Source organism: Chiloscyllium punctatum, chromosome 29 (genome assembly GCF_047496795.1).
Source record: "Chiloscyllium punctatum isolate Juve2018m chromosome 29, sChiPun1.3, whole genome shotgun sequence".
Classification (NCBI taxonomy): Eukaryota; Metazoa; Chordata; class Chondrichthyes; order Orectolobiformes; family Hemiscylliidae; genus Chiloscyllium; species Chiloscyllium punctatum.
Window position 1 is genome coordinate 58,851,867 of NC_092767.1, and position 17,051 is coordinate 58,868,917.

Consider the following 17,051-nt stretch of genomic DNA (forward strand, 5'->3'; position numbering starts at 1 on the left):
TAACACTACGGGCAATTTAGCATGGCCAATTCACCTAACCTGCACATCTTCGGTTTTAACCTGCACATCTTACGGTAAGTAACATGTACAGTATAAAATAGCAACTTGTTAAGGTTCTTTTTAAAACACATCTGAATCTTAAACTTCTACAGTCTCTAAAGAAGCATCACCTGGAATTTTCCCTTTGACTTACAAATTATCTTGTATCGCCATTCCCTCACTTGACTAAAATGCTTTATTTCCACCCCACCCCCACAATTGCACACTGAATGTACCTACACTCCCTAAACAGTTCAAGAAGAAATTCAGCACCAATCCCTAAAAGACCGACACAAACATAAATGAAGTGGCACTGATAGCTCAAGGATGATTGTTTGAAAATTCTCCTGTTTCTAGAAAACCCGATAACACTGAAGGCCGGATTGTTACTGGTCATCTTTCCACCTAAATTGCTGTTGATGCCTTTTAAACAGGCTACCTGAATGACAGCTGTGATCTTGCTAATAGTACAGTTACCATATCTTTCTAGTTCTTTTAGCCTGCCGTGGCTGCATCCAAAAGGTATACAGATTGATGATCAATTTGAGCTGCTTATGCAACACCTTGTTTGTCCATTGAGTCCTGAGGTGGAATTGGAACAAATATCCAAACTCAAGGCTGATGATGATATTATTGCCATGTAAAGATCTACCTCCTTGAGTTAGTTAATTATCTTAATGAGTTAAGCTGTATATTTTCTCATAAATGAGTTTTGCAACAACATTATTTTATTTCTTGAACATGAACTCTTTCGAAAATTGTATTTGGAACTTATGTTAAACATATAGTAAATGATTTATTCAAATTATGCATTGTGATAAACCAAACCTTCCACCAGTTGTTCTTTCTTACAAAACTATGTAATTCTGCACCCCATTTGAGGGATATTTACAAAGTGAATGCAAGAACTGGGGAAAATGCACAGTAAAGGCAGGAATAAGCCCACAAAGTGGGAAACACATAGCAGACGTAGAACCTAAATCCTTCAGAAATCATAGGCAAAATTTACTTGATAAGAGTTTCAAAACGAGAAATCAGCAGCTGCTGGAAGTTCACAGTAGATACAAGAGCTGAAATATGCCAGAAAGCAGCGGAACCACAAAATATTAAAGGTAAATGTAAACCGACCAACTGAGCTAACTGACCCCCTTCCAATGCAAGGCGTACAGGCATAAACAAACAATTTAAGAACTTATATAGAATTATTATTAACCCACATGCCTTTCACATTTCCATTAAAAATGGTAAATTAGTTAAATAAATTGATAACAGGTCAAAAGATCAAAAGATTGGTCAAGCAGGTTAAAGGCGTAATTTCAATGAGGAAATAACATCCAGGTGTGGGGAGCAGTGGAGAGGCAGTGGAAAGAGTTAATTGAGTAGCGCAAGAGACCACAGTTAGGTGAATTGAAGAATACGAGTACCTCAGGGGTTTGTGGATTTGGAGCAGGTTGCAGAGTCAGGGAGCATTTCAAGTATTTTAAAACAAGTCCAAAGTTTTTCAAAACAAGATGCTAATATATGAAAAGGCCATGTATGTCAGTGAGTACCATATGGATAGGAGAATGTGACCTGATATGAATTGAGACTTAGGTGACAGTCTTTGGTGTAAGATCAAGTTTATAGAGGGTAGAAAGTAAGTCAGCAACCAAGCAAAATGTAGGAAACACATTAGAGTTCAAGGACAAAGGGGCAACCAAAAATAGGTCAAAATATGCAAAGGATGAATCTTTCTGGAAGAAATAATATGACAGATACATTAGCATACTATGTAAATTCAGGATTTAGTAATGCAGGAGACAGCACAGATATTAATGAGGGATATGGGTGGTTGACAGCACGTTAAAGTAATTGTAGATTGGTCACTCAAATGAGTATTGAAACAGATCATTGAGGGGAATGATGGAAACATACAGCACCTTTTGTCTTAGTGGGAAGTCTAGAGGTGGGATACTAGGTACACACATGTTTAGGTACTCATGGTTTGAGTAAGCCCTTTAATTTTCATTCACTATGCAAGCATGTGGAAAATACTGAATTTATTGTCAATTCTATTGTTCTTGTAAAGACAATTATGATCTACTTTCCTGAGCCAGACAATGTGCGCTAGTTACAGATATTCCTGACAGTTTTGTGGTTTTCTATATCATTCTTGAAAGCAACCACATAGTGAATATGGACTCATAGACCAGATCATTTAAGACCAGCAAGCTACCATGCTTTAGGAGGTAAAAACAATGACTGCAGATGCTGGAAACCAGATTCTGGATTAGTGGTGCTGGAAGAGCACAGCAGTTCAGGCAGCATCCAAGGAGCAGCGAAGAAGGGCTTTTGCCCGAAACGTCGATTTCGCTGCTCCTTGGATGCTGCCTGAACTGCTGTGCTCTTCCAGCACCACTAATCCAGTACCATGCTTTAGGGACATTAGTGAAGCATTAATTAGGGACATTACTTTTCTGTAGAATTTAGAAGGTCGAAGTATGATTTGATCGAAGACTTCAAGATAGTGACATGAAAAGACAAGGTAGATAAAGATAAATATTTCCACTGCTTGAGGATACCAGAACTAGGGATCACAGTCTGAGAATTAGGACCAGATTATTCAGGAGACATGTTAGAAAGCACATCTACACATGAAATGGAGAAGATGTTTGGCAATCTTGTCCACAAAGAGCAACAAATTCAGGATCAGTTGTTAAAATAGATTTTGGGATTTATAATGTTTTGTTAAGAAAAGTCCCAAGGGATAATGACTAAAGCTGGATACAAGGAGTTAAGCTTCAGATCAGCTATGAATGATGGAATCACTGAGAGGGGCTAAATGATCTCCCCCTGTTCCAATGGATTTCTGTGATGATCTACGGCCCCATTCTAAAACTGATATCAATACTGGCATTCATTGCACAGATTAAATTATCTGTCATGACAGCTTCTGATCTCATATCCCAAGATTGGTTAGGCCACTTTTGGAATACTGTGTGCAATCCTGGTTTCCATCCTATTAGAAAGATGTTGTAAAACTTGAAAGGGTTCAGAAAAGATTTACAAGGATGTTGCCAGGGTTGAAGGATTTGACCTACAGGGAGAGGTTGAATAAGCTGGGGCGACCTTATAGAGGTTTCTAAAATCATGAGTGGCATGGGGATATGATAAAAATAGACAATGTCTCTTCCCTGGGGTGGGAAGTCCAGAACTAGAGGGCATAGGTTTAGGGTGAGAGGGGAAAAATATAAAAGAGACCGAAGGGACAACTTTTTCACTCAGAGGGTGGTACGTGTATGGAATGAGCTACCCGAGGAAGTGGTGGAGGCTGGTACAATTGCAACATTTAAAAGGCATCTGGATGGGTATATGAATAGGAAGGGTTTAGAGGGATATGGGCCTGGTGCTGGCAGATGGAATTAGATTGGGTTGGGATATCTGGTCGGCATGGACAAGTTGGACCGAAGGGTCTGTTTCGTGCTGTACATCGCTATGACTCTATGACTATTATTAGCTCACACGTTTAGATTACTAGCCTAGTCAAATGATCACTCTGCTAACTTGCCCTTTAAGGTAATGTTCTGTCTCATTCTCTCTGGTGAAAAAATGCAATGGCTGTGGGTTTGCTTCTGTAATCAGCGTTTGATGTTCTAACTCACTTATTGTTAAACTCACACACCAGGCTGACGTTCTGCACATTTTGCACCTGTTGACCTATTTAAAACATTGCAGCTGTTCTTTGATAACCACATATCCTGCTTGTTTGCATTCTGTTTTTGCTTTCTGTGTAATTTGATAATGTTGCTGCATTTTATTAAACGTTTCCAGATGAGCATTAAAACTGAAGAGTACAGACAGATTTGCAGGTGTTCAAGCTAACTAATTGAAATGATGCATAGATAGAAAACTAGGACTTGCTGAATTATTCCTATATACAGCTGGCATTGACTCAGGGGCAGAATGGTCTACTTCTGTGTTGTAACCATTCTGTCACATTAAGAGGCTGGGTGTGTTTTCTCTTCTGCAAGAGAGTATTTAGAATCATATGGTCAGGAGCTCAGACAATTATGTTCCTAAAGCTTTCTTTTGTGGCATTACATTTCTTTGAGATGATAAGCCTTCATATTGATTAGATGATTTGGAAGTTAAACAGAAAACAATTAATTTTTCAGGGCGGCTTATTGAATAAAACCAATCATCATTAAAATGAGATAGTCATCCCAGATGATGTTATGACCTACTTCTTCACACAAACAGCAGTGGAATTTGACTTGCCCAGTACATTCTTGAGGCTGCACAGTAATTTGAAAATATTTTAAATATTTTAATGACAATACTGGCCGGTTTGAACTTAGTTGGAATCACACTACGATGCTCTCACATGGCAGTAGATGCTCAAAGGACTGAATGGTCCTGTGATCACATGCTAGGGCAATTGGGTGACAGCTTGGAAACCCAGCAACACAGTAAGGAAATTAACTTGATATGTACTTGTGCACAGTATGTATCACTTCATGTGGTTGCTCATCAATATCAATATCACAGTTAGTACAGCCATAAGAATAGAAATTCTGGCAAGCATTTGCTCATGCTTAGGTGAGAAGCAAGCATTCATTTGTTATTTCCCAAATTCACAACTACAGTCATCAAATGATACAGCACAGAATGAAGGCCATCCTAAGAGAGATCTTATTCAACTCACAAATTGCTCTATGCTCAGCATATACATGTCAAATTAAATTTTCAAAATTATTTTTCAATTTCAAAAGCCCTTTCACAAAAAGGTTCCTCCAGCTCCTTTGTCTGAAATCCGTGTCATCTTTTGACTGACCTCACTTCCAAGGAAGCAGCTTCTCTCTAGTCTCGCTATCAAGTCCACTCTTATGTTCAGTAGCTCTCTCACATTTCTCCATCTTAACTTCTTAAATTTGCCACTCTCACCAAATAATCACTGCTTTTCTAATCCATCCAGCAACTGGAAGTCCATCCATGCTGGTACCATTCTTGCAAATGCCTTCTATATCATTGCTAAGGCACTGAAGGCCTTCCTAATGTGTAGAGCCAAAAGCTGAGTAACCGCGATGTGATATTCCCACCATCCCAGTACCATTTGATAAAAGGCAGCTAAGTTTTCTACACTCTGATAAGAACTTCAGGTTTCTCATCATGGCAGATAAATGATATTTCCTTGCCACCTAACCCCTGCGCCTTACATTTGTACCAGCTGGGGAATTCCACTGTAGATTTATTTGCTCTGAATAACTGAACAGCAGTTTCTGCTGTCTCTATATGAAACTTAAATCAAGAATTAATGGAAAAACCATGGTCATGTGACACAGATGGCAAAATAATCCTTTGCATGAACATCAAAACTCAGCACAAAATATTATCCTTTCAGGCAGCGTCAGAATAACAGTCAAAATTTATGTGCCTTTTTTTCATAGAGTTGTACAGATTTGTTTACATAAAGAAAATAAAATACATTGATGATAAACCAGTGCCAGATGAAAATCCTAATATGTATTCAGGACTTACTACTAATTGAATAGATCTATAGGTGTTTGCATTTCCATACCCTGATATTGTAATTCATTGTTAAATCCTTGCTCTTTTGCAGACAGCCTGTATTTCCTACTATTGCATTGCAAGTTTCAGTCCCAAACTTTATCTATCTATCCATCTATCTTTCTCCTGATTTACCCATGTGTCTATTTGTCTGCCAACTGATCACTCTATCTACCTAGTTTCCAAACTCTTGTTGTCTTCTTTCTCTTTCTCTCTGTCCCATCTTTCTATTGTTTCCTCCCATTCTCAGTGTCTAATTTTCTTTCTCTCTTATACACAGCAAATCTGAGATGACAGGGTCATAATGTGATGATTAAGGAGCAATAGAAACCATAATTTAAAATGTGCTTTCATCCTGAGATTCGATAACAAAGATGAGATGGGAGAATGAAAGTAGGGTGAAAATAAAGGCAATCATGAGTTTTTTTTGATAAGATGGAAGTGAAGAAACAAATATGAGGCCATGGTGAGAAAAGAAGTGAGGAGGAATACCAGTTTGAAATGGTTTAAATGCAAGGGAACAAAAAAATGAATCAATGAGAAAAGTGGGAAAAGGAGGCCATAGGAGGAAATGTAATGGACTGAAGACATGAAAGGAAAGCTGTCAGAAAGACGAACAACCAGAGAAGAAAAAATAGGTAAAAATTAAAGAGGAAGAGTAGGATAGAAAATAATGGGCAAAGAGTTGATAGAAGCAAAGCAAGGCAGAAGGGGTAAATGTGATTTTGCAAAAGAAATTTAAAAAAGGAACAAAAGAATCAATAAGTAAAGTTATGAAAACCAAAATGGATGAAAAAAGCTGATTATATGGAAAAAAAAGCAGTGAAAATAAGAAGCATGTTTGTATAAAAAAAAGATGGTAACTGTGGATATTTAACTGAAGAAATGTGTCAATGACTTCAAAGCATCCCCAGCAGCTGCATTGCTTTCCATGGAGGTTTTGGATTAGTGGTGCTGGAAGAGTACAGCAGTTCAGGCAGCAGCCGAGGAGCAGCAAAATCGATGTTTCAAGCAAAAGCCCTTCCAGATGAACGGCTATTGCCCGAAATGTCGATTTTGCTGCTCCTCGGATGTTGCCTGAACTGCTGTGCTCTTCCAGCACCCCTAATCCAAAATCTGGTTGCCAGCATCTGCAGTCATTGTTTTTACCTAGTTTTTTCCGTGGAGGTGGCAGGTGGTGGGCATTCATGATTCTTATCACTCAAAAAGAGAAGAGATAGCACTATCTCAGTCAATGCACCTCCAAACGGAGAGCAACTTGACTGTAGCTAGCTCATTCCGTTAAACCACAGAGAGAAACTTGTATGCAATGACCTACATTTGAAACCTCTCAGCAGAAAGCTGTATCACCCCAATTGAAAACTCAGATCCCACAACTTCCGTTCAACATGTGTTTTACTACACTACGGCTTGTATTTCTTTCCATTTGCAATTCAAATATTGTTTTGAAGCAATATTTTTCAGCAATGTGTTTTCCTTGACATCATCTTTAAAGTCAAAAGACATGATTGCCTTATCAAATTTTGCACTTAGTTTATAGCTTTCCCAAAAGTAAAATTACTATTTTTATAGTATGCCAATAAGCTTTCTCTTCACTCTTCCTTCTTCTCACTGTCAAAGGACATTTGTTGCACTTTGCATTTCCCTTGAAGAAAATATTCAGAGTGACTGGGGGGAGCTGGGAAATGTGGGAGTTTGGTGGGATAGTGAAGGTACATGATTAGGAACACAATTGAATTCATGTGAGAGAGTGTGGGGACAGTGGGCAGAGAGAGAAACAGAAAAAGTAAGAGACATTGGCATGCAATGAGGGATAGTAAAAGAAAGGCAATCAGAGATAGATAGATAGATAGATAGATAGAGACAGAGAGAGAAAGAGCAAGAAATAAACAAGGCAAGATTTGGATGGAAATTAAAAGAAAACAAAAGGACAATGAGACTCATTCAGAAACTTTTAGCCTCAACTGCTTTCACTGGAAAAGAATTCCATGGGTGAACCCTAACACTAGCCCCTAACGCTATCACAGGTTTCCCACTCTCTGGGTTAAGATGTTTCTCCTCATCTCAGCTGCCTACCCTACATCCTAAGACTGTGAGTCCTGGTTCTGTACTACCCAGTAATTTGGAACTTCCTTCCTGTTTTACCTGCTCTAGGCCTGCCAGAATTTTATAGTTTTATTTATGAGATGCCCCCATCATTCTTCAAAACTCCACTACATAAGTCATAATCGATCCACTCCATTTCATACACCAATCCTGCCAACCATAGAATGAGTCTACTAAACCTTTAGGACAATCACTCCATAGCTAGAACACCCTACTTTAAATAAGGAGTCCAAAACTGCAGCTAAGGCCCCTGGTATGTTTTTTAGCTGTAAAGTTGTAGTAAGGCATCTTGTATTTGTACTCAAATCCTCTTGCTATGAAGGCCAATATATTTTGCTTTGTTTGTGTGCCTGCTGCACCTGCAAGCTTACTTTCAGTGACTGGTGTACAAGGTTATCATTGCACCTAGAGTCATAGAATCATACTGCAAAGAAATAGACTCTTTGGTCCAACTCATCTATGCCTATCAAGTTTCCAAACCAAACTAGTTCTACTTGCTTGCATTTGGCCCATATCCCTCAAAACCTTTCCTATTCATGTACAGACCCAAATGTCTTTAAATGTTGTAACTGTAACTGCATCTAGCACTTCAACTGACAGTTCATTCTACATATGACACACTCTGTGTCAAAAAGTGTCTCTCAGGTTCCTTTCAAGTCTTTCTCTTCTCACCTTAAAAACATGCCCCCTAATTTTGAACTCACCCACCCGAGGTTTTTATTCACCTTATATATGCCCCTCATGATTTTATAAACCTCTATCAGGTCATCTCTCAACCTCCTATGCTCTAGTGAAAATTGCCCCAGGCTATCCAGGCTGTCCTCCATTCCCTCCATTCCCAGCAACATCCTGGCAAATCTTTTCTGAATGATTTCCAGTTTAATATTATCCTTCCTATACCACCCTAATCTGTCATTCTTCGGGTAATAATCTTATCGTTATTTTTATAATTTTTATTTTTGCTGCCAAAGTGGATAACCTCACACTTATTCACATTATGCTTCAAGCACAATGCATTTGCCCATTCACTCAACTTGTCAAAATCGCACTGAAACATCTCTGCCTCCTCATTATAGTGCACCCTCCACCAAGTTTGGCTCTGTCTGCAATCTTTTTAGTTTCTTATCTAAATTATGAGTATATATTGCGATAGCTGGGGTTGAGCACTGTTCACTAAGAAACTCTGCTAGTCAGTGCCTGTCACTCTGGAAAAGATCCGTTTATTTCTACTCCTGTCTGTCAACCAGTTTTTAAATCTAGGTCAGCACACTATCCCCAATCCCATATGCTCTAATTTTACACACTAATGTAAATCTAATATCTTATGTGGGAACGTTTTGTGGACCTTCTGAAAGTCCAAATAAACCTCAAGCTCTTGCTTACCCTTTTCAACTCTATTAATTATCCTCACAAAAACGAAACAAATATGTCAAACATGATTTTCCTTTCATGACTGTGCTGACTCTAAACATTCCATCACTGCTTTCCAAGTTATCAAACTGCTTATCACAGTTGTCATTAGACTCCCAATTTTAGACCTTTTTAAAAAGAATTCTCCTTCTGCCATAGTAGATTTACAACCCAGGTTTCCAGAAAATTACCTGGGTCCCTAGATTAACATTCTAATGATAATGCCACCATTCCATCTCTTCTTTTTGAAGGATAATGAAGGTAACTTCCCTGTACATCTTTTTACATGTGTTATCCTTTGATACTTTCATCAACAGCATTCAACAAAATACATATTGCAAGATACCTAGGAATTGTAATGCAGAGGACACGGGACTAAATTCAAATAATAATGAAGAGAAGTTCAATTTTTTTTTTAAATGTTCTTTTTATTTCTTAAACAATTAACAAAGAGCAGTATGTACAAAATTACGCATTACTTGACTATACTTTATCTACTGAACACTGTTACAAATGATGCATGATTCTAATCTCCATTTTCATTGCAATCTATGAGGTGATTAGCATTGACAGTTGCATTAAAGGGATCTTAAGTTACAAAGGGCTTTATTCTACTTCATAATATACATTGCTTTATGAAAATGCAATTTCGCATGCAGAAATTCACTTGCATAGATGGATTAGAGAAAGTGATACTGTTGGCCTTGTAATTATTGGAACTCATGGTTGACATTGAAAGAACTGGCATATGCATGATTCATTGAATATCCTCCTCTTGCATTTTAATCTCCCTAATTCTACTTAAAGATTTTTTTTTTAATGGCTAGCGTTTGATAATGAATGACAGACTGGAATGGGAATGGTGCACCCTCAAAGTTTAATCTATTCAAAGCACAGACACTTAAAAAAATTAGACTATGAAATAATTATTTCTGTTGAAAAAGCAAGTCAAGGCATAAATTTAATCTGATAGTCTCAAGCAACACTGTTAAGAGAGTCAGGGAAAAGATCAAAGTTTCAGGATTGCAGCAGGAATGGACTGGATAAAGTTATCCATTGATATTCACAATTCGCTTGCTTTGTCTCTTCTCCCTCTTTCATGTGTTCGGCTATTATCCATTCATTGAGATCAGTGATTTATGATGATCAGTCAAACCGCTTGCTGGAAGAGATCTATTGCCAAATAAGAAAACAGATGTATTACCTTCGGGAGGATCATATAATGACAGAATATTTAATGAAGATATCTTGTCCATTGTATCCCTACTAGTACTTTGAATGAGCTATCCAGTTATCCTGTTCATTCACCAATTTCCAAGTTCTGTCCCTGCTCAAAGCAGTTCTTCTGCTCTCATTGGAAAATTATAACTTAATCTCTTTCTATTAACCTTCCTTTTAAGCAGTGCTGTCTAATCATAACACTTCTCCACATAGTAAAATATCTCTCATATTCTCACTGCTGCCTGCTAATGCAAATCTTGATCATCTTTGAGGGGGATGCATTTTGGGAGACAAGATTTTATGTAGGTTAGGAGATTGGCCAAGAAGATGGAAGACAAACTATACCATGAAGTTATGTAAAGCACTTGGTGTAGCATGGTGGCACAGTGGTTAGCACTGCTGCCTCACAGCAGCAGAGACACAGGTTCAATTCCTGCCTCTGTGTGGAATTTGCACATTCTCCCTGTGCCTGCATGGGTTTCTCCAGGTGTTCCGGTTTTGTCCCATAATCCAAAAGAAAAATATGCCAGTTAGGTGAATTGGCCATGCTAAATTACCCGTAGTGTTAGCTGAAGGGGTAAATGTAGGGGAATGGGTCTGGGTGGGCTATGCCTCGGCAGGTTGGTGTGGACATGTTGGGCCGAAGGGCCTGTTTCCACGCTGTAAGTAATCTAATCTAATCTAAAAAAAAACCCTCCAACCAAGGATTCATTCATGCCATAGTTGACAGAGCCCTCAGCCGGGTCGGACCTATCTCCTGGATATCAGCTCTCACCTCTTCTCTTTTATCATCTACAGCAATAGGTCCTCCTTGCCTTACCTACCATCGCACCAGCATCCACATCCAGAGGATCATTAGCTGCCATTTCCAGAATCTCCTGTTGGATGCCACCACCTAACACATATTCCCCTCCCCTCTCTTTTCAGCCTTCAGCCTTCCAGGACATCCTGGTCCACTCATCCCTCACTCCAAACGACCCCACGGCACCTTCCCCTGCAAATGCAGAAAGTGCAATACCTACCTGTTTACTTCCTCCCTGATCAGTATTCAAATACACCATCTGGTGAAGCAGCACTTTATCTGTACTTCACACAATCTAATTCTGCAGAAGGGTCACTGGACCCGAAGCATTAGCACTGATTTCTGTCTACAGACCTGCTAAGATTTTCCAGCAATTTCTATTTTTATTATATGAAGTTGTTAGGAAAAGGCGAAAAGCAAATTTTAAATTAAATTTTAAGGTACTGGAAAAGCTTGGTAGTGCGAGTGATCCAATTGCCCTTGTACACAATTAACAAATAGTGAACATGAAGAGAGAGCAAACAATTAGGAATGGAAGTCACCCGCTGCAATTTAATTCAAGATTAAGAGAAAGAATGTCATGCTGTAATTATCCAGGGAACATCTGGAATACCATACACCATTTTGGTCTCCTTCCAGAAGGAAGGATAAACCTGACTTAGAAAGTCATGCAAAATAATTGTGTCCCAAGATGAAGGGATGGGCCAAAGGTGAGAGAATTAATAGAAAAGCACTATGTTCCATGGAATTTAGAAGAATGTGAGCTAACCTCAAAAACAAATGCAACTCTTACAAGGTGAATGAGCATGTACTCCAACAGATTACATTAAAGCAGAGATTAACAGAATGAAAGACTCGAGGATCAGGCAGAATTAACCATTTATTGAATTAAATGGAAGAATGTGGTTGATAGGTCAAAATAAATTCTGTTTCTGCTTTTCATTTTCATCTGCAATTGTGAAGAGTTGCTGAGGTGATAGCATAAACATCTTTATTTGAAAGGTAGACAAATGCAAGAAGGCCAAGTCACTAGAACGTTTAGATTAAATGGAATCAGAGCAGGTTAGTGTAGTGTATGAGCATTGGATAGGACAAGGTGTGCCAAATGATCTCTTTCTCTGTTATTATTTTTTCATAATTCTAATAATGAATAGGTGAGTTTCCACAATAACTTCAGAGATATCGGGAGCAGTTAGAATGAATGTGGAATAGAATTTTATTTGGAAAAGTCCATAGCATGGGATAAAATACAAATGTAAACTGGTGAATCTACATGTGAGATGAGAGTGACAGCCCTTGACATCAAGGCAACAATTGACTGAAGATAGCAACATTAAGCATTAGCAAAACTGAAGTCATTGGGTATCAGGGAGAAACAAGAACTGCAGTGTTTCAAGAAGGCAGCTCACCACCAGCTTGTTCAAGGCAATAGAATTGGACAATAAATATCCTTTTCAATAAATACCCACATCACATGAATCAACAACAAAAAAAGACCTGTTGAACAAACATCATAGGATCATACAGTACAGAAGAGGCTCTTCAGCCTATCAAATCTGTACTGCCAAAGCTACACTAAATCTACATAAGTCCGATTTTCCAGCAGTCGGCCCTCAGTCTAGTAATATTGCAAGTGCTCATTCAAGCATTTTTTAAACATTGTGAGGTTATCCGTCTCCACTACCCTTATAAACAGTACATTTCAGACACCACCATTCTCTGGGTAAAATGTATTTTTTCATTCTTATTTCAAATACACAGTTTAGATCTATCATACATATTTCGAAGATCACAAGCCAGTCCAATCCTACCTTAGTTTTCCAAGCAAGAAATGACACGAACACTGCATACAAGACACTTTTGCAGAACAGGATCAAGTACGTCAGTTTTGCTGTTCCCATGCTTTGGATTTTTTCTTCTGTGAAATGATCATAGTGAACAACATTTAGATTCTCTCACAGCGAACAATATATATGTTTAAAAATATAACACACTTGAACTTCAGAAGTCTACTGTTACTGTCAATCTTCAAGAACATAAAAGATCTACCTTTGACAAGAGAATTATCGCTGGGCCTACCTAAATATAGTAAGTTCATGCAAACAAGGGGGGGGTTCTTGTGCCACAGTGTCTCTAATGCTTAACCAAGACACTTGGGTTCAAGTCCCATTGACTCCAGGGCTGAGTACTAGGATCTCTGAAGCAAGTTGATCAGAAAATGTCTGTTCCAAAATGTCATGTCTAATTTTAAACATTCTGCTTTCTTTGGGCATCTTTGAAATAAACTAACTTTTGTACCCTAAAATTTAAAGCAATGTCTGAACTGGGAACTCAGAAGTGTGTAAATTAGGAATCATCGTGATTTGTGTTCATTCCTCTGAGTAACGAGGAATGCCCTTTCTCCAGAGAAGTGAGCTTCATCATTGAGGCCTACACTCCTACTGCTTACTAAGAGGGAGATCTGCTATTTGGAGGAGTCTCTTTTATGTTGACATGTTAAAAATTGGGATCAAGTATCAATTTGAAATGCAAGATCTTGAAGCAGCATTGAGTTTTGTGCAGTTTCTAAGCCAATACCCATCCACTAAACAAGATCAACAAAAACAAATGCCATCATCATTTAAAATCTCAGGGCACAAAAGGAGACATTCAACCCATCGAATATATATGTGTTCTCTGTGGAGAAACTAGACAATTCCAGTCTGCTTTTCTGATCATTTATTTCCTTCAAATATTTCAATTTCCTTTTGAAATAATAGCTCATCGCTACTCCCACAAAGGTCCTCTGCATTACCAGGCCATTGCTACATTCTGAATCATGAATTTCCACACAATTCACTTCCCCTAGCTTACTCTAATTATTCTAATATCAGCTCAGGGAAAAGAGTTTCTTGATTTACCTTCTCTAATCTGAAATAATCTTTCAAATCTCTCCACAATCTCCTACAAGGAGAAACATCTCATCTCCTTTAACTTATTAGCTGAAATCTCTCATTGCGAGAATTGTTGTGGTAAATTTCTCCTGCATTTTTAAAAGGATTTTCCCTTCCTTCCTCTAGTGTGTTGTCCAGACACAGTTAGAAACAGTTCGAGACTCACCTTTACGAATACCACAGGTTGCTGAAAAGAAAAAAAGAAACACAAGCTGTTAGCATCAGAATACTTTATGTATCAATTGTGTAGATGCAGATAATCAAAGTTGTAAGTCACAAAGCTTATCAAACTGTTAAGTCTTTTAATTGAGTCTTTACTTTGACATTCATCATTACAGTTGCAACCGAGTCGAGATTTTTCTGGAATTATCAGTTGAATACTTTTAATTGAAAGTCTGGAACTGTATAAATTCTTTGCAACTCACAGAACATTTTAATGAGTTTTACGCAAATACCTACCAACACTGATGCTCAAATATGCATGGTATGTCTTCGCTTTTTCTGAAGTATAGTGATCCGCTTTGCATGTAACATTTCTAGGCTGGACCAAATCACGGGCCTCCAATCTTAACCGACTGGTGATGCTGTAGGATTTGTCCCCATCCACTGATCTGGAATTAGGATCAGTCAGAATCCTTGTGTCATTGGCCTGCTGAATCTCATTATCGATGAACCAGGTAATCTTGACATTGTCTGGATAGAAGTTAGATATGAGGCAAACCACTGTCGCCTTCTGCTTCTTATTAACTTCTTCTGGAGAGGGTTGAAAAATAGTGATGCTGGGTTCCTTAATAGCACCTTCTGTGAGGGAATTAAATAAATATTAATGCAAAGAGCATGAATAAGAATGAAATTCTAACAAGAATTTTAAGGAATGGGCCTTTCAATCGTACCCCGAATAATTAAGTTCTTTGGCGCTTTCAACTGAAGCTAACTATTTGCTCACCACATGTTAATTATTATCAATTAATGATCTAATCATATTAGAAACTGGAAGCATTTTAAGTTAAATAATCAAGGACAGCAAAGATGATAATCTGAATCTTTTCTTGATCTCATTCTTTCTGCCTCTTGCCAGTGTTATTTTCCTATTAATCTGAAAGTTTTTAACAGAATTCTGGTCCAACATGCTATCTTACTCACCTTAATTTATTGGACTCTTGCTCACAATGTTTCATTGGTGAAGGCACTTCCAAATTCAACTCTTGTCTAATATCTGAAATGTGATCTTAAATATAATGCGTGCGGCCGTGGAATGATACAGCAAGAAGGGAAGATACCGGACAAATTGGTGAGCTGTGGCATAGTGGTAGTGAGTTGACTAATAGGCTAATGCCCTCGATGGAATTTGAGCTCAGCTAATAACACTAGATCATAAATCTCATTGCAGAAGTAATGATCACGGAACTATCATTGTTTGCTGTGGGAACAGAAGACAACATGTCCTCGAGAAAGATATCTGTCATATTTATCTAATAAGGAGAAAGTGAGGACTGCAGATGCTGGAGTACCAGAGTTGAAAAATGTTGTGCTGGAAAAACACAGCAGGACAGGCAGCATCCGAGGAGCAGGAGAATCAACGTTTTGGGATTCCTGAAGAAGGGCTTATGCCCGAAACATCGATTCTCCTGCTCCTCGGATGTGTTTTTCCAGCACCATATTTTTCAACTCTATTTATCCAATAAGCCTACATGAGATTTCACACCCATTACAATGGTGTTTCCATCTTAAGTGACATTCATTTTGAAAGGCAATTAGAGATTAACTTAGAACATGGAATTAGAATAAAGGAAAATAAAGAATATAATTCATTTCTGGTAACATATTCAATTCATCACCACTCTGCTATCCCCTCAAAAGCCCTGCAAATGATATTCAGTCAAATGTTCATAGCGTCTTTTGTGAAGTTTACTTTTTGTTTATTTGTTCTGGCATGCAAGCATTGTTGACAATGCCAATAATATTTCTCAGCTCAAACTGCTCTCAGATGATTGAGGTTGACTGCCAACGATTTTAGAGGACAACTGATAGTCAACCACATTTGGTTAGTCTGAAGTCAGAATAATTTAGACAGTGTATACATATCAGATGCACTTCCCTAAAGGACTGAACTGAACAAAATACATTATGAGGATGATCCTTAATGTTCAAGGTCAACATTGCTGAGTGGGCCTAGTATTTAATTCCAGAATTGCAACTAACTTGATTTTAAATTTTTCAGACACTGTCATGGGATGTGAAGTCTTGTCTCCAAACATTTGTCCTGGCACTTCCATTTGGAAAAGTCCAGAACTAAAGTTTGAGTCTGTTCCTAATAGTTGCCCTTTTACTGGGATCTTCTCCCTCAGATTTGCATTTCTGTTCAATGGCTGCAATTAACATTTGCTTGAAATGTCTTCATGGGATGTGAGGATCACTGCCTGGGCCACAGAAGCAGTTAAGAGTTACCAAATTGCTTTGGGCCTGGAATCAAGTGTAGACCAGACCAGGGTAAAGGTGACAAATTTTCTTCCCCTAAAGGACTTTTACAACAATCAGCAGTAGTAGTCAATAGGTTAGCTTTTAATTTGGGTTTTGGTCATTAATTGAGGATGTATGTAATTCAGTGGAGGCAATTCAGAGAAGGTTCACTACATATTTTCCAGAAAGTAAAGGCAAGATTGAGCAGTTTAGGCCTATATACGCTAGAGTTTAGAGGAATGAGACGAGATCTAATTGAGCTACATGAAGTGTTAACGGGGAGTTGACAAAGTAGATGTAAAGTAGTTGTTTCCCTTTCTGAGACAATCTGAAATGAGAGGCCATGGATTTAGGCTGCGGAATAGCAGATTTAAAATAGAGACGAGGTAAAATTGCTTCTCTCGTATCCCAAGTGATGTTAAATCACTTTTGGGCAGCACAGTGGCTCAGTGGTTAGCACTGCTGCCTCACAGTGCTCGGGGCCGGGTTTGATTCCAGCCTCAGGCGACTCTCTATGTAGAGTTTGCACATTC